The 24,974-nt window shown below is 38.1% G+C and overlaps 2 long non-coding RNA genes across 27 annotated transcripts in view; one reads left to right on the top strand and one right to left on the bottom strand.

Moving 5' to 3' along the window:
• The window catches only part of LOC141550946 (uncharacterized), a 110,819-nt gene extending 86,288 nt beyond the window's left edge, over positions 1–24,531 (bottom strand). For 19 of the 26 annotated variants that reach the window (XR_012484711.1, XR_012484707.1, XR_012484721.1 and 16 more), the window contains exons 1-4: positions 23,432–23,545; positions 10,674–10,786; positions 10,200–10,402; positions 7,148–9,973 (exon numbers count right to left, since the gene is read on the bottom strand). This is a non-coding gene — a long non-coding RNA (uncharacterized LOC141550946). Of the gene's footprint in view, positions 1–1,493; positions 9,974–10,199; positions 10,403–10,673; positions 10,791–23,431; positions 23,546–24,261 lie in introns of those variants that run through there. The other 7 variants (XR_012484715.1, XR_012484708.1, XR_012484710.1 and 4 more) reach the window with 7 other exon arrangements.
• LOC141550948 (uncharacterized) lies at positions 13,093–24,268 on the top strand. The gene is made up of 3 exons (XR_012484734.1): positions 13,093–13,325; positions 14,667–14,806; positions 24,114–24,268. It is a non-coding gene; the product is annotated as an uncharacterized LOC141550948 (long non-coding RNA).
• Positions 24,532–24,974: the final 443 nt, after the last annotated feature.

The raw sequence follows: 24,974 nt of genomic DNA, 5'->3' as shown, positions 1-24,974 counted from the left end.
TTTGATTATTTAAACCCTATTTTTGTATAAAGTGAAGTCAGTAAAAATAGATTAAAAATGAGGATACGTAAATTATAACCTTCATAATATCTAGCAGCAAAAATGTTTTGTTCTGTTGGGTTTTTTTGTTTGTTTGTTTGTTTTGTTTTGTTTTCTTTTTACCAGATTCTGATGGTTCCTATTTAGATTGTACCAACTTTGTGAAAAGCTAGCCATGAAAAAAAGAGTGAGGTTATAGAGAGGCCAGTTTTTCTTAACCTTTTGGTTAAGACCCCTTTTGGCAGTTTGGTAGAACCTATGAACATTTCCTCAGAATAAAAAATAAAAAAAAATTTAAAATTCATAATTTCAGTAAATGCTAAAATTCTGTTAGAGTTTACTGAAAATAACGTTGGGAATTTTTCTCATCTAGTATCAATTAACAGTTATTAAATACATACTATATGCCAGGCACTGTGCTAAATTCTAGGGATATAAAGAAAAGATCATAGTCTAATGCCAAAGAGAGCATACAAACCACTATGTACAACAGAGTATTTGCAGGATAAATTATAAATAGCCAAACAAAGGGAAGGCACTAGAATTAAGAAGGATTAGGAGATACTTCCTATAAAAAAAAAAAGTTGGATTTTAGATGAGAAATGAAGGTTATGTGGATATATAGAAAGATCATATAGCAAGGATAGCATGAGGAGGGAAAGAATTCCAGGCATGAGGAGCATCCAGTGAAAATGCCTAGTGTCGGGAGATGGAGCAATCTGTTCAAGAAATAACAATCACAGAGCATGGAGGGAGTGGGGAAGATGCCCAGATATCTTGAGTGTCTATGAACCCCCAGTTAAGAACCTCTATCATGGACTGTAATAACTTTGTATAACCTCACTAGGACCTCACTGAAGATTGCTTTTATTTTTCCATGCTGGTTTAATGATTCAGATCTTGATTTCTCACTACTATACTCTATGTTCACCTTTTGAACAGAAAGTAAATATATTTATCACTGGCCAGTTCATTTTAACCATGCCCACATACAAGTAGCATCTCTATAACCAATAAGAGAAAATGATTAAAATTCTTTAGATTACAAACTCCTTCATATGTAGGCTCTAAATATTTTCCAGAGATGAAAAGTAAGCTGTTTTCCCTTCAAGGTTTTTATACGCACACCCTCCCTCCCTCCCAACACACACACACACACCCCTCCAGATAGTAATGTAAAAGTGATGAAAAAGGACTTATAGTTAATAGGGAAACTATGTATCAAGAATACGAAAATGCATGGCTTAAAAAGGGATGTAATCTGTAGAGCTGGTTAATCTTCCTTATAACTCTTCTTTCTTTCCTCAAACTCTGTGGATATTTTTCTAACTGAAACTAGTCCTACTGAGCATTTAAGATAATTTGGCCTGAATTCTTCAGAATAAAGTTGATTCTCTGGTTTGGTAGTTATAAAATAGTCACCTTGAGAATACTCAGAACATTGATAAAGTTACCTTTAGTAGCTTCATCTTTTCTGCAGACAAGGATTTGTACTTTATAGTCTTCCAAGCCTCTGCTTTCAGAAATACGCAAGTAGTTAATTTATCAAATCAATTCTCTGGTCTTGAAACATCAGTTAGGGAGAAGTCATGATTTTACAGCAGTTTGTAAATCCCTTGCCTCTAATGACAAGGCTCCTTTTCCATTGTGCAGCTTGAACATTATGACTCAAGCTTACTCATCTGGACTAGGAATGAATTAAATTTTTTAGAGTAAAAATCTGAAAGAGAAAGTACACACATGTAATTCCAAGCTGCTGTTTTTAGAATGGGCCTTTCTCTGGAGAGATTTTAAGAATGTATTATCATACTGTTACATAGGGGTTATCTTTAATTTGGTGTCCTGGTAACAGTTTGTAGTTACATAAAACATTTGACATAAGAAACACAACTAATTCAATGAGAAGCCATTTATGATCTGACTACAGATTTGTTTTTTTAAGAGAGGAAAAGATGAGATATTAATTTGACTGGCAGATATAAAAATAGACATATACATAGAGATATACACATGGAACTGGCAAAAAGAGTGAATTTGTGAGAGATAGTTTGAATTAAATCTTTTATGCATAGTGCCCATCACAATGGAATGTCATTTAAGTATTCAGATCTTCAATATGTTATTTGTAAGAGGAATGATGAGATCTACATCATCTATGTCATAGAGGTTGTTTTGAAGAGAGTCCTTTGTAAAATCTTAAAGCTCTTTAGATGATGAGTAATGTAATAAAAAACTGACATAAAACTCATTAAAATCTCTAAAGTTTTTTTATGAGCCAGGTGGGTGACTCAATGCAAAGAACACTTGTTCCTGGAGTCATGAAGACCTGACTTTAAATCCATTCTCAGAGACTTACTGACTGTATGACCCTGGGCAAATGATTGTCACTTAACCTTTTTTTATCTTCATCACAAAAAAAGGCAAACCAGTCCAGTATCTTAGTCAAAAGAATGTCATGGGCAGTATGGAACACAGGATCATGAAAAGTCAAACACAAGTGAGTGACAAAAGGTCTTTACTCACATTATTTCAATTAACAACTCTGTGAAGTGATTATTATCCCTATTTTACAGATGAGGAAAGTGAGATCCAGGAATATGATGTGACTCATTCAAGAAGTGTTTCCAAATCCAATGTTTTTGTCATCATACTATGATGTGTGTGTGTGTGTGTGTGTTCTCCTTAACAAGAAATTAAACCTGGATCATAGTGGTAGACATGTAAGGACATTTATTAAATATTATATATTCAATATAAAACAATTTCATGTAATTCAAAAATGCTTATTGAATACCTACTATGTGCAAAGAACACTTTATCCTAGGCATTCTGAAGAATATAAAAATATAAAAAAAAGTTTACAAAACTGTTATGAGGAAAAGTCCTATGCAAATTGACATTAATTGTTATATCAATATGAATTGATGATAATAAATGTCTATATCAATAAGAATTAATACTATTATTATGATTCTATCTGTGCACTCAAGGAATTTAAGCAGTAGGATATTGATCCCAAAAAGCAAATGCTCAAATACAAGATGAGAGGTAGAGGTAAGGCGGGTATCTGAAAATTATTTGAGCAATGTAGTAGGCTTCAAGTTTAATATTAGTAAATACTGTGATATTATCACAACTATTCTCAATTCACCACTCTTCTTGAAATTGTCATAATTAAAAAAAAAATTCCAAGAATTAGCATCCTATAGCTGTCTCCTCTGCTACGCCTACACTTGGTAATTCCATGCATGACAGCTGACACCATCTGGGCATCTAAAGAGGGGTGAGAGAAAAAGAATAGCCTGCCCTCTCTCTACCTAGCTCTAGCAATGGGACTGTTCCTGAAAAGATCATGGGATTAAAGAAGAAACTTTCTATTGTTTTCCCATTTCCAGGGTTCTCCTGAAAAAAAGAAATGTGGCCTCTAAATGCTCATGAAATTTTGAATGGAAGCGATGATGATCTATTTATAAGGTTAGACTCTACTATTACCATATGCAAGTCTTTCAATGTAGGAGGTCATTGCAGGTGAAGCTGAGATTTATTGGAGATATGTGACTTGGAAATATGTAATTTTGTTTGACATGAAGTAGAAGGTAATGCATCTGGAAGTTTTGTTCTTGTCTTCTCCTGTCTCTTACTCCTTGCTAACTAGATCACCAGAAGAGCTGGTAAGTTGAGTGAAAGATTTTTTTTTCCCTCTATGAACCACTATGAAATAGCAAGGTTTTTTTCTTTCTCACTTTCTCCCTTGCCTGCTGGATTTCAAGCAGAGAAGATGCCCCAACTCTGACCTTCTTCCACATTGTTCAGAGGACTGGAAATCTGGCAGTAATTTCCTAATTTTTTCTCATTTATTTCTTAGTATCTCTGCTAGAAAAGCCAAAGTAGAAGTCTCTCCCTCTAGGTGAAGGAGAGATGATATAGCGCAATTTTTTTGCTAAGAATAATTGTTTAGTTTATATTTCTAGTATTATTGTTAAAGAATCCATATTTAATACATTGGTATATTCACCATTGAGTTAACTCACCATATGTGTAAGTGTATGTATAGCACTTATGTACATATGGGTATATATGTGTGTTCATTATTCCCACTAAATAAATCTATCTTTAGACAATACTATCACAAATTTGTGTGGTTAAATGTTGTAGACATAATGGCACCAATCTCAAAAGGACCCACGAATCTTCATAGATTTCAGAATGAAAATGATGAAAGATTCAGGGTGGAATTTCTCTCTCTTCCCCCAGCTTTATTTAAATATATGCCCCCCCCCACAAAAAAAAAGCTCAATTACACTAAAAAGCATGGTGCTCAGTATTAAGAAGGTCATAGTCACACTGTATCTGATCCTATTCTGTACATATCTAGTGTATTATCTTCAACTCAAGATACTGAATTTTAGAAAGCACATTAATAACTTGGAGATTTTCTGGAGAAAGGTGACCAGGACATCAAACATTCTAAAAATGTCATATGAGAATCAGTTGAATGAACCAAGAATGTTTCATCTGAAAGAGGAAAGACTTAAAGGAGTGGTTCTTAACTAGAGTATGTGAACTTGTTTGGTTTTTTAATACATATTTTGATAACTATATTTCAATGTAATTGATTTCCTTTATTATTCTTTGTGTTTTATTTTAAGCATTTAAAAACATTGTTCTGAGAATAGGTTCATACATTTTATAAGACTGCTAAAGGGTCTATGACATAAAAAGATTAAGAATCCCCTCTTTTAGGAATACATGATAGCCTTCTTTTTTATATTTGAAGGACTAAAATGTAGATGGTGAGTGGGGAGTTGGGAGGACAAGGAATTAGGTTTGTTTTGTGAACCCCAGAAGATAAAACTGTGAGTAGTAAGAAGAGGTTATAGCGAGATAAATTTAAATTTGATATATGAAAACATTTTGTAACTATCCAAAAATTAAATAGATTGCCTCTGGAAATAGTGACTTCTCCATCACTAAATATCTCCAAGTGAAAGCTAGATAACTCTCTGTTGATTATGTTTTAGAAAGGACCCTTGTCTAGATATAGGTGAAACTGAATGATCATTAAATTCCTTCCAACTTTATAATTTTACACATGCGAAAATAAATAATATTCAAAGCACCATAGGTAAACTACATGAGAGACACCAAACACTATGAGAGTTCAGAAGATGCACAGATGTACTTCTGAGTGGGGGTATTGGAGACAATTATAAGAATTTATCTTTAAAGGTCACCAGAAAAGATTTTTGTTTGATTTCCAACATTTCTCCTGGTGTATTTTAAATGTATATATAATATTGTACCCACCATATAACAGAAGCCATGGTTTAATATACAGAATAATAAATGTATTGTTGGATGTGTCCAAAGTGGAGATTTGTTTTGCTTGACTATGCTTAGATGATACAAGTTTCTGACTTTCTTTAGAATGAGTGCAGGAAGATGAGAGGAAGAAAAAAATTAATGTCTGACAATTTTTAAATAAATTAAAATTAAATGAATGAAAAAAAAACCTAAATAATTTGCATAAAAGCTAGCCAATAAATTGTGATCAGAAAACACAGTATACTAGTAGTTAGCAAAATTAAATTATAACTAATAGTGGACTGCCTCTGGTTACCAGGTTAGCCTCTGGCATATTGAGAATATCTTCCACAGCAAAGGATTAACATGAGAACATAAACAGAAATCATATGGAAGAAGACATGGATGACTTGTATCCTATGCCCATGAGGGGAACATCCATATTCATGTGAATAAAGAACCATTATAATATTTTTAAAGTACAGTTTAAACTATTTAACTATTAACTAAATTATAGCATTTAAAATGTTACACAACAGATTTGTGATAGCATTTTAACTGGATAGCTTATCTACCTCTACCTCCTAATTTCACTTGTTTTGAATACCTCAGAAAAATTAACTACAAGACAAGGAGTCTAGTACAAGTATATCCCAAAGAGAGTAAAGCTTTTCATTCTTTCCAGGATATGTGATATTAGCAGGATGTGGATAAATTCCTTATCTTCATGACCTTTACACCAACTTCCTATATGATACTGTAAAATCAGGGAAGAGAAAGTCTCTTCCAAAAAGATTCTTTAGTAATAAAGTTTTCTCTTCTAGTTTTCTTAGCTATAAAGTCATATGAATCTATTATTCCTGCATATGAAAATAACAGGGAGTCCATCAAAATTATAGTTGACAAGTAATAAGAAGAACAGATTAAGAACTGAAACTAGAATTCTAGTCTCAGCACAGTTAATCAAGTGTCTCAGTTTTGTCTTCTCTAAACAAGGGAATGGACTCATTAGAGACACTGCTAGCTCTAAAATTCCATTTATTTTTCTATGCCATTTTAAAAGGATCAATATCTCAGGCCTTATGTATAGACCCTTTGAAAAAAATTGCCTGTTCTACCCAAAAACTAAAACTTTTTTTTTTAATTTCCCAGAATTTTTTAAAGGTCAATCAATGGAAAGAGTCTTTTGTTTGGTTTTCTAGATACTCCTGTCTTGTTTAAAACATAAACATGATAATGTTATATTAAAGCAAAGCAAGAAAGTAAAAATGATCACAAATAAAAATGTAACTGAATTTTTCCCAATTTCCAGCCAAACAAGATGTAAAAACTAAATAAAAGCATAAATAACATCAAGTGGATTGGATTTTCTTTTTACTAATTCACTTCGGTGTTGTTCTAGCATTATTATTAAGTTAATATGGGGACGTATCTGATGATTGAATCATAATCTTAGTATGCCCTCTTTAGAAAAAGAAATTCTTTCACAAACGACATTGAACAATCTGACATGTGTATGTATATTTCTCCATTTCAAATGTTCCTCTTATACAAAATAGAACATGACTAGCATCAAGTATCTTATTCTTAAGAGAAAAGAATTACTTTTCTAAAACTCTCTATGAAATAGAGGAGGAATGGGGGGAGGAAAATGAGGGGGAGGAAAATGAGGAGGAGAAATAGGAAGAGGAAGAAAAAGAAAAGATAATGAAAACAAATTTTGTTCAATGGCTCCAAAATCACTTAAGTTTTCCAAGTACAAAAGTATAGGTCATTCAGCAAACTATATTTACTGTATACTTACATGGCAGCTCTTTAATTGTTATAATTATGATGCAGATATATAATTGAAACAGATGTTCCTCTTCTCTTTCAGAAAAACACAAGAAAAGTGTAAACTTGCTGATATGGCATGTAACAGCTCCATAGAACAACGGAGGAAGAAAAGACATTAGCACATGACAATATTAGTTTTTACTACATTACTAATTACATAAAAAGTATAACTTGAGAACATTAAATCAATATAATTTTCAACACTACAGAAGGGAAACAAATAGATTTGTATACTGGCCTATTTCACATCTGTAGCTGGAAAAACATTTCAGAAAGAATCAGTATTTGTGGGGGGGTTTGTTGTTGTTGTTTTTAAACCCACTGTTGCTTCCTGAACACAAGGGGAAGAGAACTCTCTAATCTTTGTCCATACAATATGTATTAGAATGATCCCCAGGGCAGTGCTTTCACTGAGTAGGTGTTTAGCAAATGTTGATTGTCTGATTCATACATTGAGGACTTTCTGCTCTGACAATTCTAGTATTTGTCCAGAGTTCCTAAAAATTCTTTGGAATAAAAATCCTATTAATGCTTAGAGGCAAATTAACTCAAAATAGTTATCTTCGCATTTAATTTAAGGTCTCAACATAACATAAAAATTGGATTTTTAGTCAATAAAACAGATGAATAGAGGAGTTAAAAGACTGACAGATATGTCCCCCTTTTTCTGCACTAACCAGGACCAGAATATTTTGGAAAGTGATATTATAGGAATTTTATTTTCTTTAATGATAAGTGTTTATATATGGATTTTAAGTTAACAGTTCAAAAATTGTTTCTTTTTTGAGTTTAAAAACAAATGATGCAACTCATGGGTTCCCAATATACCAATAAAGAAGTTTGTCATAGCTTCCCTGGGACTCTCAGATGTCGTGCTTCTATTTTTATAAGAATGGGCTGATTTGTCTTAGGCTATTACTGTCTATTACTGCTGGAAGACTTGGAGAAAGGTGGGAAGCAGCAAATTCTGGCAATCTGCCTAAAGAGAAATCAATGAAACAAATTAATCCTTCACAGGCTGCAGTGGCACAGTAATCCATCACTCAGAGTTGCTTTTATATACCAAATCAGAGAGCAGAGGAAAGAGCCCTGAGGGACATCACAGACAACAACTTACACCAACACTGGGAAAATACAGGGGAATCAGTTTATTTAAAGAGGATAGATTTCAGTTGATTGCCTATTTCATCAAATAAAGATTTTTCTTGCATAATGTTGGGAACCCAATGCTACATATTCAGAATTCTATGCTGCTTTTGCCACTCACATCACTAGGATGTGAATTTTTTAATTATTAGCATTATTAGCAACTAAGAACAAATATCTATAAATAAGATACTATTTTTCCTGTTAATTTTCCAAGTATTTAATACACTTAAAACTTTCAGTAAAGACTAACTGCAAATTTGCCCACTAGACTACAACTTAACTGACTAGCTTCTGATAAGTCACCTTTGAGATGCCCTTTCATGTACAGAAGGAATAATTCAAAGTGTGTGAGTTTCTAAATACCGTGTTAAGTTTAAGGACTTGAAAAATGTCATTCTACTACAGTGTAAATTTTTTAAAGCAAATTAAGCTCAGTAAACAAATAACTTTTTTAAAATTATAAAATTTCTTTCTCCTTTAATTCATTTAACTATGCTGGGAGATACCCTTTAATCTGCTTTGTTGCTGAGAGAACACTGCCAAATCTTTAACAACTATCAATGCATCTTCATCAAGGTATAGTAAATTCATATGTGTAAACATAGATCATTGCAATGTCTGCATATGTGCCTATTCAAGCACACGCATAGAGTTCTACTCCTGAGGATGATATTTACACAGAACAATGTGCTCTAAAAGACAACATATTCCCATGATGAAAAACAGTGATTGACAAGAAATGTGCGATTCTGTTGTATCACTGTTGTCAAACATATACTTCATTTGTGGAGTTCAATGTAAATAGTAATCAGAGAGAAAGATTTTTCAAAGCTTAAGACAAACTTTGCTGTCCAGGTCCTGGCCCAAAGAAGAAAGATAAATCTAAATAATGCTAACTAAATAGCATATTTGATTCTAAAGACCATGACCATTTGATTGTCATTCTTAGCATATTGATGCATTTTTAATTCAATGCATGTATCTGGCATTTATTGATTTAATAAAATTAAGGGAATTTCACAGTAGTTGCTACTGATGAGCTGTCAGAAATTTAATTTAGTGAAATTCTTAGGCAAGAACATATGTTTGTACAGGAGAAAGACAACTAATATAAGTTGGAGAAGGCACATCCCAATATAGCAGTCCCCCTTTCAACTGAAAAGGTGCTTGAAGATTTTTGACCAGAAAGAAAAATTTTCCCAATTCACTGAAAGTATTCCCATTGCAGTCCAAAATGAAGCTTCTTAGCCTACTGGGCCCTTCTGATATTTTATGGAAGTAAAGGTGTTGCCCAAAGAGCAATATAGTTGTGTATTCTGCCCTTCAAAAGCCTTTTAGGCTTCATACTAATGGCTAATGATCTTATGATCTGATGAGATTGAGGCAATTTCTGCTGTATCAGAATGAGCAAATATTAATGCAAAGTCCCCACACAACCCCTCCATGCACACATATACCCTCACATACAAACACCTTTCTTTGCCTCATGAAGTCTCACTAATCCCAGACATGTTCCCTTACCTTGGTGTCTAACATAGTTTCAAGCAGGGAGGCAGCAAATTATCTCTGGGCCCTGGCTTTTTCCACAGAACCGTCAGGGCAAAGGAAGGAGAGGCAGGAAATGTGTATCTTCCTGGAAAGGATTCTGACCAAACAACAACAACAACAACAACAACAACAACAAAAAAAAAAAAAAAAAAAAAAAAGTGAATGGGGGAGGGGAGGAGAGAGAGTATCAAAATGAGGAACTACTAGAATGAAGTCCTTGGTAAGGAAAGGGAAGAAAAATTTCCACATATTTCTGCAACATGTATTTTAAGGTACTACTACTGAAAAAGGCGAACTTTTTTGTCAGAACCAGAGTAGCTAACCTGTTTGTAGACTCATCTCCTGCCTGGCACACCTGGGAGCATGTTTTCCTCCGTTTTCCAGGGACTTTGAAGGAGCGGATAATCTGAGGAGCCAGCGCTGCTGTTGCCCGGGTCAGTAAAACTATGCTAATTGGTGAACCTAATTGCTTCAAGCAGTCTTGTCTCTAAACAGGGAGAGCCCAGTTGATGGAGTCAGTCTGTTCCTAATAAAATGAAGAAGCACTGAATTAAATTCCCAAGGAAGGCCCTATAAAAGTTTCCACCCTGTAACCAAATGACTTCACCTATGCTATTATCCCTCAAATGACATCTTTGAAAGAAAGCAGACTCCATTCAGCCTCCATATTCATAAATTGGCTCTGCTAAACCAGTCAATCTGGATTGATTTAAAAAGGCTTTTTCATCCTTCCAATCAAATGAAGTCATTGTTAATTAGATGCTTTCTGTTAACAATGTCACTCTTCCCGGAATTACCTGCTCACACTTCGAAAGCCCGCTAGTGCAACATCTGGAGCAGCAGTTTCTTTCAATCAGTCCTCAGCACTGAGGCTTGGCTGCACAGTGGTGGTATTTCCTCTTCTCAGTCCCTGTCTGAAGGAAGATCCTATTCAGTGTCCTTGTGGCGATCTCAATGCCAGCGCTACGATTTGGAGAGATTACAAATATCTCTAGATATTTGGTCTATTCTCTCAAGAACTGTTTCTGGAAAACAATACCGGGCAGTTTTTCAACTTTGGAATGCCTTGAAGAAGAATGTTTTTGAACTTAGAGCGGGAACAAAATTGCTTTTCGACAGTTTGTAGCCACTCAAAACCAAACGTTCATTGCCATAGAAAGCTGAGTTTAGGGATCCCCCTCCACTCTCTGGGACCTTCTCCCTGACATTCCCAGGTGAACATCTGTTGAGCTGCAACTGACTAGTGCAGCACAGATTGCTTAGGCGGTTACTAACTTTTGAAAGGAAATGCTTTTTCGGAAAAGAACTAGAAAGATTCCAGCTATTGAGAATAGAGAAAGGGGAAGGGTGGAGATGCAGACACCATTTTTTGCACAGTTGATCTTTTACCACTATTATCTTTGCAGTCTGGATTGGGGTGATGATAAGATCCCAAACTATATCCCTGAGTACGTGTGGTAAACTACATGCAGGAGAGGAGTAGAAAAGGTTATGCAAGACTAATGCTTTTCCCTGAGCCTCCGATGAACTGTCCAGAGCTAAAGAGCTATCTCCCTGAAGTGCTGCATTAGGTTCTGGAAGCCCTAATCCCAGAGAGCACTGACAATTTCACACACAGATTAGGACTGATAGAGCTAGGTCTTCTGTCAATGGGACACGGAGGAAAAATTAGAAGGGAGTTTTGTCCCTCTCCCAGGCCTGGTTAGTCCCACTTGCTGGGCTTTCTGACCACCCTCCACCTCCATATTTCTCTCTGTCTTAACTAAACTGTTCTTTCTGCTTCAAAAACTCATTCCAATCTTAACCTTCATAGAAAATGCAAACTAAATTTCCATACACACTCCTTTCTCATCAGCCTTTCTCCCCTGCCTCTCCACTATGCATCTGCTGTATAAGTTCTAAGAAAGCTTCTCTGTTGGTCTAGCTAATGTAGATTATTACAAGACCTAACTACACCTGATACTGATGTCACATCTTGTATCCTACAACACCTGTATGATAGAGAGGAAACCAATACTTTCTCAGAAAGCAGAGCCCTGAGGCTTGTTCCCCTTCCTCCTGGAGTCATATTTTCCTCTAAGCAAAGAGATTTCACATACTCCATGGTTTCTCCCCAGATGTGTTCTCCAGCAAGAGTGGAAGGGATAAGGTAGAGAAAAATAGGAATTGATTTAAACTTCCATAAATTAGTGATTTATTCATAAATGATCTTATGCTCCCTGCAGGAGTAGAAGATAACAGTGTTGTGTGACTTGAGAAAAGATGGGTAGATACATGATAGAAATCAGGCCTGGGGATCTATTGATATAAGGAACTCCAGGTGAACAAGCTCCATCTTCCAGTATTTTGAGGCACCTTCTTTGCTACTTATAGTCTTAGAAAGTTACTTGGACACTAGGGGATTAAGTAACATGCATGTGCAAAATCAAGCCAATATGTGTCAGAGTCTGAAATTGAATTCAGGTCTCCCTAGCTTCAAGGATATTTTTCCATTCACTAGGTCATGATTCCTCTTATGGCAAACATCAAAGTAAAAGATGGCATTTGGGGCCTCCTGCCTGCTAGTATCAATCCCATGGCTTGATTGGCCTGGGAAAGTGCACACATAGGTACACAGGGAAAAACAAAAAACCAGATTCTGAGGCTAAAGACAATCAAAGACTTAAAACTTTCTTTCCTCTGTTTTTTTTTTTTTTTTTTTTTTTTTTTTTTTTTTTTCCTAATTGAATGAAGGAGCTTCTTGAATAGCCCTAATGAAGGCACCAAGATCAGGAAATTTGGGGAGGGAGGGAGTGAAGAAAGAGTTTACTCTAAGTGTATATCATCTGACCTTTGTAAACAGGAGTGATCTGGTGCTGACATGTGTCACATATCTTGTAAGTTAGAGATCTGTCTATTCACCTAAAGATGACCCTCTCCTAATGCAGACTGCAGAGGAGATAGGACTCACAAGGATTAATCAAAATTAAAATCTTAATTTCTTAACGATCCAACAAAACAACAAATGATGAGTAACAATGATAGATAGGCTGAATAATGGACAAACAATATGTAGGTAAACTCAAGGAATTTAGAATTTTAATCTCGAAATCCTTGACTCGTAGAACTTCTTGAACCATTAATATCCTGATGCTCCTCAGCTCTTCAGAAGGTCAAACTAACTAAGCTTCTTGTAGCTGTATCTCCCTTGTCGAGAGCTCTGGGAGGAAGGCAGACAATAGCAGTTGAAACACCTGCGATCTATCATCGCAATAAAATATGTACAGTAATGTGGAGTCATTTCTCTTTCCGCTTCCAGAGGGAGCTCAAACCTGAAAAATCAAGGTTAGCATTCTCCAAACTGTAAACATTTTCAACAGGAGACACTACAAAAAAATGAAAAAGAAGCTTGTGGCCCTAACCCCAGAGAGCACTGGACAATTTCGCACAGAAAGGACGTCCTGGTTTCCGTAAGATTCTGATGCCTTTTTCATTTATTATTGTTATTAGTGTTTATGTCCATCTAGAATAGGACATGCGGCTTGGAAATGCCTTTGGGGTACTTGGGACATAAAAGGTGGGAACTGGGGAAAGAGAAGAGACCCCCAGAAAAAAATGAAAGGGGAGAGAGAGGGGGACAGAGAGAGAGAGAGAGAGAGAGAGAGAGAGAGAGAGAGAGAGAGAGAGAGAGAGAGAGAGAGAGAGAGAGAGAGAGAGAGAGAGAATTTTAAACTCCTACTATGTGCCGGTCACTCTGCTTAAGTGTTATAATCTCATTTGAGAGACATAATTATTGATGGGTAAATCATAGTTTGAGTTGAAACGGAAGGATGGTTTTTAAAATGTGGATCTTTATGGCTATTTTGTAGTTATGAAGTTTATGTAGCTCTAAGAAATCTTCGTGTAGCCTCGTCCACGTATTTAAGCGGTTTATCACTTTACTTTATGTTTCAAGAAAGGTGTTATATGTCACATTCACTCATAATCTGTATGGGACTCTAACCAATTCACATACCTGTCTCTATGGTTGTCTGTACAGTACTCTACCTAATGTTGTGATAGATCTAAAACAATACCGAAGTTTCGAGCACCTGAATTCTGAATAGTATCCTACTCAAAGTTAGTATTTCTTCCTCTGCTCCCAACCTCTGACCAAAGATGAGAGAAGAGGTTCTATGTGAAAGGACAGAATGAGTTTGGAGTCTAGGACTTGGGATTTGAGAAGGGAATGGAATATGATTGAATCCGAGCTCTTCAGAAAAGTATAGCTATTCCCCCAAATCAGCCCTGTCCCTCGAAACTCCAGTTCCCCAGCTCTAAAGCCCAATAACAACACAGTCTCGTCACCAGTTCTTCCTGAACACTTCCACCCTGATCCTTTCTCCACACTCTTGAAAGTTGTTCCCAAAGCCCAGTGTGTTTCCCTTAAGTCCTGTCTGATGTGAGAAAACTACCAAGCAGATACTGAATACCTTGTGCCTGACCCAACCAGAGACAGGGCTCCCAATAGAAAAATATAATCAGGTACTAGTTGATCAAGTATTAGTAGCAATGTGCTGTCTTCGGAGTACCTAGATCCTTTTCTCTCCCAACTCCATCCCGACCCAATCCCAAGAAATGACACTGCCACTGTTTGGGGTTGTTGTTGTTGTTGTTTTTATACATTAACGGAATCTTTGTGGTCTGCCTGGTCAAGCCATTATGCCTTTATCCCCCCAATTAACCACACCTCACGGGGCTGCTATTAAGAGCTAAATTGAGCTTAAAAAGTGAAGTATCCCATTTCATACAGATGTTGTAATCTCCCGCAGATAATCGCGGCAGACAACCAGAATAACATTGGAGGTCAGGACGAACTCTTTGCTCTGGAGGAATACTGGTTTCCTCAGAATCAACTTCTGGGAGCTGGAGACCTGGTGCGCAGGGAGATCAGTTACCAACTCTTGGCGAGGTGAGAGACTGAATAAACCGACGGCTTTAGGGGCTGCTGGGAGAATGAAGGCTGGCAAGACAGGCACTGTTCTGAGGTCCGGTCAGAGAGGTCAACGGGCACCCGAAAGGGAAATCTCCTAGGTAGTGCCACGGAGCACTCCAAGAGCTAGTCGTGCGTTTTTACGCAAGAAGTTGAGCTTGAGGCTACATAGTTAAGTGAAGGAAGGGCAGTGCAGCTTTTTCCGTGCTCTCCTCTAGGGTTGCCGGAACCTTAATTAGGGGATCTGACTGGGTGGAAATACTGGGGAGTTGAGATATTAACCCACCATATGCCCGCCACTTATTTGTCTTCCCAAGTTAATTGAATCTCCACAAGCAAGGCTGAGACAACCCCCCCCCCAAAAAAAAAAAAAAAAAAAAAAAGCTCGACACAGGCAAAGGGGTTGTAGGACGGGTGCTAGTTGGAAAAAAATTGAGAAGACTGCAATTGCTTAAGAAGTAAATGGAAGAATATGAAAAAGTGGAGCTAGGAATTAAGAGGATTCACTCAGAAAAAGACGTGAGCGTCCTGTTATAGTTTTTTCGATTCTTATCTCAATCATGGTCCCAATCCAGCACACACACCATCCCTTCCCCCCATCCCAGTTCAACTAGCTGCAGCTGGAGGAATCGAGGGCTTCGGGTGTCAGCATCCCCTAAAAAGGTCTACAGAGTTCTGCTCCTTGACCCTTAGAAAAGGATTTGAGTTAGGGCGGGCCTGCAGGGAGAAGGAAGGCACATCAGTATATCCCTGCCTTCGGTTCCTTAGGTTTCACTCTCAGTGTTGGGTACAACAAATTTAGTCAAGCCTAAAGAGATTAATTTTCCAGAGTAATCCAATTAAAAGATTTCTAAAGTAATCTTTTGCAAAAAAAAAAAAAAGAAAGAAAGAAAAAAGAGAAAAAAAAAGAAAGAAAGAAAGAAAAAAGAAAAGAAAAAAAAGAAAGAAAAAGAAAAAAAAAAAGGGGGGGGGAGCGCAATGCCACTAAAGAGGGCTTGGTGACACTGATTTATCGCCGGAGTGAAATGAGTGGGCAGGAGTTTCTCCCCCTCCTCTTGATGGAATTTGACCAGTACATCCTCTCACTGCCTCCAGTGGAAAATATATTTGCTTTTCGGAAAGACACCCATCCATCACGCCAACCTGTGCATCCGATAATATGGAGAGGAGTTGGGTTGCTTACAAGCACCATAGACTTTTTAAAGTGCTAATAGATTTATGGTCCCTTTTTCGACGCCCATCCAGAGTAATTAGCACATATGTTCTAAATAGATGATAGTTTTGTGAGCAATAAAGCAATTACCCATCGTTGGAGCTGACAGTTCCTCCAACTAAACTCCAACCAGCAGCTAATTGGAAAAGTCATTTCAGCTCCATTGTCTGCAATTAGTCCTGCTAAACTACTACACCCCAACTAGCTGGTTTGAGGTTAATTTATTCCTTCTTTTTATTTTCATTGGAAGATCCTTGACAAAATAGGACTTTCCAGTTGCCCTTCAGGACGTTACCCTGGGACCAAGAGGAAACCTGAGCGCACTGGGAGTGGGGACAGAGGGGGGGGGGAAACAGTTCCTAGATTCCCTGTCCGATAATCTGTATACCAGGCTGGAAAAGGGTGCACCTCTTTCCTAAGAAATTCTGGATACAGCAGTCTAAACTCTGGGTCTAAGTAAAATCTCTTCCCTAGCTAGCAGTAAGTAATTCGCTTAAGTTTCAAGTTTCTAAAAGTCGTTTTTCTTCCTTGGCATTAAAACTACTCATTGAAGACACGGACTCCAAAAGTGTCCCCTGCCTCCGCACTCCTCGACCCCACCTCCAGCTAGTCCCATAGGAGAAATCTGTATCTTCTAGGCAGGACCAAATCCGCAAGAGGAGCAAAGTAAACCTAAGTTACACTTGACTCTCCTTTGGTCTGAACTCTCTGTGGGGAAGGAAAAGAAAGGATTTTATTGTTGACCCTTCGAATTGGGAGGGAACTTCAAAGCTCTTGGGACAGCACCACACCCCACAGCTTTTCTCCTTCTAAATTTAGGAGGGGTTTTTTTGTTTGTTTGTTTGATTTGATTAATTTGGTTTTTTTAGTTGCATTTGTGCGTGTTCGTGTGTGTTTGAAGCCACACAGGTCTAAGGCTTGTGCACAGTGAGTGGAAAAAATGTGTTAAACGGCGGTTTGATGCCCCATCGGAGCTTCCAAATATCCAGCGGCTGGGATTCTTCTACTTAATTTAATCTTTATTGGACGGGGCGGCTCCTTAGCCCCTATTCTCCGGGAGTGAGAGAAAGTATCAGTTGAGGTTGGGGATGGGGGAGGGCACGGAGAAAGTGGATCGCGGAAGGGTTGAAACTGGCGGGACCTACATATTCTATCAGGTACTGCTGAGAGCGAGAGAAAGCTCGATCTGAGCAGGTGATCTAGGTCTATGAAGAGTGGCTGAAAAATTCCCTCAGGCTCTCTACCCTAGTATCCTAGGGTCTGAGAGGTCTGGAGGAGGGAAGAAGGAGGGAGATTTGTGGGTTGGGATGAGAACTTGTAGCCCTAGCAACAAAGTATTCCTTAAAGGAATTTAAAGCGAAATGTCCTCAGGCTCCTAGGGCAATGAGAATATTGCAAAGAGAGGAAAAGAAAGGGTAAAGCCTTCGAGAAGGGGGGGAGGGGAGGCGGTAAAGTTGAAGCCCCTTCAGCTCTTGATATCAAGCATACTTTCCGGGACTCCGCTTAAAGTCCTGGATTCTCCCCACCCACCCACTCCCATAGCCCCCAGAAGTAAATACAACAATAACTAAAGAAATCAACTCGGCTAAGATTTTAATCCGCACATGAAATTTGCTGAAGTAATTCTGATTTCAATAAATTGCAGTTAAATGCTTAACTTCAAGGAGACGGCGTTATATATTTATAGAAAAAAAAAAAAAAAAAAAAAAAAAAAAAAGCTAAATCCGCCTATTACCAGATTCCCGTCTGCTTTCCATCACTAATTTAATTTTTTAACCAAATTAATAACTAGGAGTGCCCACAAAGAAGAGAATGTATGAAAAATTACATGCAGTTTTTTATATTACTTGTATATCTTCTCCCACCTGCCTTTCACTATTCCTGCATCTTAAGAGAAACAATTCAATGGAAGTGTCCTTCGCAGTTTAAAATGGAAACGGTCTCAATTTAAATAAGAGATCTTCCCTAAAATCCCTCCACCAAACCCCACAATCTTCCGATGAACCATTTCATCTTTTAGCACTTTAAATATAATATCCCAGAAAGAAATAAAAATGGGATTGCCAATGAAGCGCATCACCTGAACTTGATAAATATAGTCTCTTCCTCTTTATTTGTGGCTTGAGCAAAATATCATCTGCCCAAGGACACACATGTAATATGTAATGTGAATTAGATAGCTTTGTATATATGTGCATAGAAAGATAAAAAAGGACAGATAGAGAGGAGTGTAGCTCTACTTCCGTAATAGGGGTCTACTCCTATACATTTATTTACTTCTAGGGTAAAGGCATTTTCGTTGCTTCCATAGTTTCTTTCCATTAAGAGCGATTAGATGGTGTCTATTCAAAATTGCTGATCCAGAGAGAAAATGGGAGTAGATAAAAGGAGATTTCAAGTGACCTCCTCGTCCCTTTCACACCAACCTGAGCCCCAGAATAGCCAAGGATCAGCTAACACAAAAGCTTTTCCCTTTTCCTTTCAGTCTCAGAAGATTCCGTGCAAGGGGTTAACAAAAAAACATAGAACTCTCCTCTGGTTTGGTTAGATCATGCCATTGGAATACTTTATTAACTGCCCCGTTGAGAGGCTGTTTCCCCCCCCCCCCCCAACCTCTTCTGAAACGGGTAAATAAAATATACGTAGCATGGTAAAAATACATAATTATTTACAGCTGTCTATAGTTTGCATGAGCTATTTGTTATGTTCATTCTATCCCATTTAAACTTTATAGCATCTACCTTCTTCGCAATGGTAGAAGACGCTGTAATAAACATATCTTACTACTGACAGTTTAAAAGAAAATGTTAAGGTTTATTATTTAGATCAACCCTAATGATAAAGTAAATTGAGTTGCATCACTGCTGTAGTCACCAGTAGCAGACTTGCTGGGTTTGAGAACCAACACTTTATGCACTGTTTTATCTCATTGGCAGAAAAGAAAGTGATATGCAATACTTAAACATATTCTAGCGAACTTTAGTCCTCGAAATGTCCAACTCAAATTTACTCCTGATGGACTAATCCCTGTAGTAAAAGAAATAGGATCTGTGACAGGTAACTATTAAGGAAAATGATTGTATAGTGCAGTTGATTGTATTGTCAAGACAATCTAGCAACCTTCAAACTCATTTCAAAACTTCAACTTTCCATCCAAAACCAGCCTATTTTCCTTGAGAAGAATAACCAGGCAGTCATTTTTCACATCAGGCATTTTCAAATGGAAAAGTCTGGAAGGTTTTCTTTGGGGGAAGAGGTGTGATGATGGTTATTATTATATAAACAATTTTATGGAGATGACTTGATTTATTTTTTTTTTTTTTTACTTTTACTTTTAACTCAACTCCAAAGTAAATATTCAGTTCTAGATTTATGAATATGCTTGAAATGATTGTCCTTGCTTTCTAGTGGAAGGTTTGATTTGCATAAAAAGGTCATAGTTGTGCCCTCTTTCAAGTTACCCCCAGAATGGTACTGATCCTCTGTTCTCTAAGGGAAATGGGGAGGGAAGGATTTCACTTATCCTGCTTGTTCCCAAATACTTATTTTAAATGCCTAGTTTGGGGCAGAAAATGAAGCTGTTTATTAAGTTAAAGCAGGTCTGCACTCAATCTCTGGATATTGACACTTAAAGGTGACAAAGAATAAAGGGTTAGGTTGACAGACTGATAGATAGCATACATAGATCTATGCTATAACTGCTCAGACAGAATTCGTGGCTAGACTAATAGGAGAAAAGCTCTCAAGTTGTTCCTTAGACTCCTACTTTCCCGATGACAATAAAAGGCAGAACTTTTTTGTAGCTCAAGAACTACAAGCTCAACTTAGTCTTAGAGACTAGGGTTCCTTCTGAGAAAAAATAGTATTATTTTTAAATAACAAAATCATTGATATGCCTTTCTCTCTTTTGTCTCCAAAAGTACTAAACTTAGCACATAATTGTAAATATGTCTTCCTCATCTCCACTTACTTCTGGCATTAATTCTGTGCTAAGAGAGACTAATCGATTCAGCATCTTTAAAATAAGCCCTTTTCATAAAAGTCTGCAGTGGGATCAGAGAGATTGGCCTTTTTTGTTTTTTCCAGTAGTTGCCAGTATGTTCATTTTTCTAGATGTAATTGATAATACACAATTGTTCCTGTTATCTGGTCTCCTAAACTAAATGATATAGCTTCTTAATGGTATGAGAGGGATGATGTAGAAGAGAATTGTTCACAAGTATCTGGTCTCCTGAAGGACATCAAAGCTTTTGAAATTGATTTAGAAATATTTTTACAAGATCACTTTGGTTCAGTGTGTTTTACCAAAAGGCCAAAATTAATCATTTGAATAGGTAGGCTGTATGAAAAGAAAAATACCAATACCAAAACATTCACAAGGATTAGTGAAGAATGATTTAACAATCAGTTAACTATTAGAAAGATTTAGGGAAAATATTCAATCATACTTCACTATGTTTAGAACTCGGAATCAATCTCCTGAGGGGAAAACAAAATCTTCCTGTGTCAATATATTGTTCTTTTTCTCTCTGTCTCTGTTTCTCTCTATGTCTGTGTGTATGTGTGTGTGTCTCTCTCCCTCTGTCTTTCTTTCTCTGTGCATTTATCATATACATTTTCTCTAACATATGCAATTTACTGGAATTCTGATTAGGGGTAATTCACTATTTTCTGGAAGATTTGGGTTGTTTGTTTTATTTTAATTGATTAACAATGTGATGAAACAGCAGAACAAATGTGGGGGGGGGTTTGTTTGTTTTGGGGGGGAGGGGAACAGGGCATTTTGACCATTTAGATACTACCCTCCACCTCACCAGTGGGGAAGTAGGTCCTCTTTTTTCCTTTGGCCTTGGGGTTGAACACACAAGGGACCATGTCTTGTCCCAGCTGAGTTCAGAAGAAAAGCCTAAACAGAACTGGAAAGAAGCAAGGAAACTATGAAGGATGAAGTTCAAAGGGAAATTTAGGCAAGAATGGGTATATTTCCACAGAGAGGCCTCATTTTACAGAGCTTAAAGAGAGGTCCAAGCTCTATGTGGGGGTCAAACAATACCCCAACAGCTGACCCAGTTGAGAACTAGTAGCTATGATAGATGGCAATGCACTATAGAGAAGGGGATGGATGGGGTGGGAGGGAGCAATCATGTTCAACTGCACATAGAGACTAGCCTTGACAGGAAAAAGGAGAAAGACAAAGGACACTGGACTGTGACTACATTTAAGACTCTGGGTGAGAAGAATGACTGAAAACTAAGTCTGGTTGGAGAACTCCAGGGAGAAGAGCTTTGGAGAGAGTCCAGTGGATGACTGAGAAACTGGGGGCCTGCACAGATAAACATGACTGAAGAAGTGTTTGGAGTTCTGTGGAGTTTATTAATACAATTGTATTCTCAAAATAATGGCTTCTGCTATATGACATAGGCAGGTCTTATTCCCCTTAATTTAACTACTGTGATTGTATGTTTAAAACTGAGAGTCTCAGGACTATGAGGATGTTAAGTTGAAAAAGTAACACCAGACAGGGTTTCAAAAGCCCCAGCACCACTGCCTCTCCTCAGGACCTAAGCTGCTGCTTTTATCTTCCATCAGCTGGTGTCCTTGTTTGAGAAAGGCTGGGGCTGTGTAAGAGCGGTTGGAAAGTGTTTCTGCATGGGGATGATGGAGAGGAGCAGGTGAAATCTGGGACAAAGGGTGCTACAAAACAGAATTAAGGGGTCAGTTGAAGTGGGCCTGCCTGGCTCAGCCAAGCTTGGGTTAGAGCCATGCTAGGAGAAAATCAGTGTTTCTGGTTGCCAGGCCCTTCCTCTCCTCCCCATGTCGACTCCCCCCAACCTTCACACTGAAAGGCCTTTTAAAGTTGATGCAGATGCAACTCTGAAAATGAAGATGGCATGATGGTTATACTTCTTTTAGAAGAAGGGAAGTGCAAACAGCTGCTGAGAAACAGCTCTATAGTTTCCTATTTGGCATACAAGTTGAGGCCAATCTTGGACTAGGAAAGACTAAAGATTACTTCTAAACCATAGGTCAAAGCAAAAAAAAAAAAGGAGTAATGTCAGATCTAGGCTTTAAAGAACAGGACCCCACCCAATCATGCCAGCATTTTCACTCATTCCCCACCTCTATCTCCAGTTCTGTTTAAATCATGAAAGCCCTGAATTTTTATTGTTACCTCCCAGCTTCTGGAGTAAAAGCCAGTATGAAAGAGAGTAAGAAATGTAATATTTGGTGAATTAGGCTGGTCCCTTGGAGAGCTATGCCCTTCCTGGGCCCTTCAGGTTTCCTCTAGCTTTGCTTCACAAGCAGATCAAGTTGATAAGGGTTGTCCCACCCCTTACCAAGTGCAACATTGAAATTCTGTCACCAAAAATAATGCCCTATCATACTGAGTACTTGTGTTGCCACTCCAAACAGCATTAGCAAAATAACCATTCTCCCCTTCCTGCCTTTCTTCTCCTCTGACCCAAGTCTGTGTGCTTCTAAGACTAGAAAATGTATTTTAAAATTTTTCATTGATGCTATTCTTTTCTCATTCCTTTCCTCCAAACCTCCAGTGCATTTTCCACCTTGGCCTTAATATCCCTTTTGACCTTCCTACCTTTCATTACAACTTCGAGAAAGGAAGAATGCAGAAGGAGTTTATGGCTCTGACACAGGATAGTTCGAGTTTCTCTTTCCCATTGCTCATTGCAGTTCTTTTCTCAGTTCCTAGGGTTGGGCTGATAGAGGTTCTTTTAATCTGTTGACACTATCACCCAGATAAAAGCAAGCTACCATCGATCTCTTCCATTAGGTGGTCACATAACAAACAGAACAGGTGACCCAACAGAGCATTCTCCTGTTTATCCATCTTTGCACCTGGCACCCTCATAGTCAGCACTGCAAATCCTGCTCAGTAAATCCTTGGAAGTTATATCTTCAATGCATCTGTATGTATAGCAAAACCTATAATTTTACCTGTATAATGCATCAACAGATGTTATATAGGGTGTGTGTCTGTATCTATGTTACTTATTTTGAATCTAGACAAATGCTACCATAACATTTTCACATCCAAAGGCCAATATGTGAATCTTTACTTTAATACCCATTAAATTACACAGACTGAAAACAGTAAAAAAAAAAAAAAAAAAAAAAAAAAAAAATTTAAAAAAATCTGTGTAACTGAATAGGTCCCCACCATTCCAGCTTCCCCAAATAGTGTAGTGACCGGAGCCAAGAGCAAGCCGATTTGATACAAGAGAAAAAAAATTAAAAGTTCCCTCTCTAATCCTTCTACAATCTGAAAGCAGTGGTATTCTAAGGAAATAGAGATAGATGATGCAGCCCTCTTTGCCCCCCCCCCTCCCATTAGCAACACTGAATTTAAGGGGTGGGATGAGAAACAGTACTTGCCTGGTGCGGGGCAGGGCTTGGCCGGGTCTCTCTGGTGCCAGCTGTGAGCGATCCAGGATTCTGGGGAACAGCGGCAAGTAGAAGGATGGGCGCTTGCCGGTTCTGTTCCTCTGTTCTCTCTCTCTCTCTCTCTCTCTCTCTCTCTCTCTCTCTCTCTCTCTCTCTCTCTCTCTCTCTCTCTCTCTCTCTCTCTCTCTCTCCCCTTCCTCTTTTCCTTTCCTCCCTCCCTCCCCTTCTTTTTTCTTTTCCTCTCCCCTCTCTCACACGCACTCTCTCTCCCTCTTTCTCCATTTCCTCTGTGTTTCTATCTTGCATTGCTTCTCACTCTCAAGCTCTTCACAGTCTGAGTAAAATCTAGATCGTATACATAGAGCCTGCTCTTTTTTGTCTGAATTAATCTTGTTCGTTTCACCTTTTCACTGACCAAGAGACATGAGTGAGACTTTATTTGGGGAGAGGGAGAAAGAGGAAAGGAGCCCACTGTTGCATAGTCAATAACATCCTTTTTATCAATGCAATATACAATAGGGGCGGCTTGGCCCAGAGAACCCATAGAAAATCTCCTCATTATTCGGATTGGGGGGCTTGTGGGGACAGACGAATAAAACCGCTTATTCTGCTATTAAGAGTGATCGGTTCTGCTCATCACCAAATCATCCCACGCTTCCACTATTTCAGGTTTGAAAGGAGAGCAGAAGCATTACGCTCCCGTTATACCAGAAAACATCACAAATACACCTCTGCTGGGAATTTAAAGAGAAAACAAATGTAAAAGAAAAAATCCATCTTTATCAATAAAACGGGGATACTTTGCATCCACTTTTACCTGAGACGGTGTTGGATTTCAGAATGCTTTGGCTGAGACAAACTTTTACGTTATCCCGAGTGGAGCGCGTACTCTTTGCTGCTGCTTTGTCAGACACACACAAATACACTAGAGCCTCTTTGAACATGTTTTCAAAGGTGAGGGGGCTGGGACTGAGCTATTGGAGAATATTCAACTAATATAAATATTCTATTCTCCCAGTACAATCTCTCAAGTTAAAACAAAAATCCATTGAAAGAAATTTCATAGTGTGGTCTTCGGACGCAGTAAAGGCACAGACTCAGTGCGAGAAAGTGGAGGTGGGGGGGGGGGGAGGGAAGGAAGGGGGGAAAGGGGGGGAAGCGGTAAGTGAAACGAAGCTACCCTTCCTAGTCTCGATGTCTGTCCGCTAGATGGCAGGCAGCTCCAGCTATTCTTCCAGGCAAAGAAGGCCGGGGGAGAGACTAGCTTCCCCTTCTTCATCTAACCAATCACAATCACCACCACATTTTCTCTCTCCCCCAACATCTAGCTCCATATCACCCTCCCCCCTCCGTCTCCCTCTCCCTCTCTCTCTCTCTCTCCCTCTCTCCCCCCCTCTCTTTCTCTCTCTTTCCCCCCATTACCTTCCTCCTCCACCACCCCCTTTTCTATTTTTCTGGGAATCACTCACTTGCGCGCATTAATCCTTCCAGACAATTCGAGAACTTACTTTTGTTTTATTAATAATTATT

Source organism: Sminthopsis crassicaudata, chromosome 1, assembly GCF_048593235.1.
Source record: "Sminthopsis crassicaudata isolate SCR6 chromosome 1, ASM4859323v1, whole genome shotgun sequence".
NCBI lineage: Eukaryota > Metazoa > Chordata > Mammalia > Dasyuromorphia > Dasyuridae > Sminthopsis > Sminthopsis crassicaudata.
Note: the sequence above shows the minus strand (reverse complement) of the source record. Positions and strands in the feature narration are given on the sequence as shown.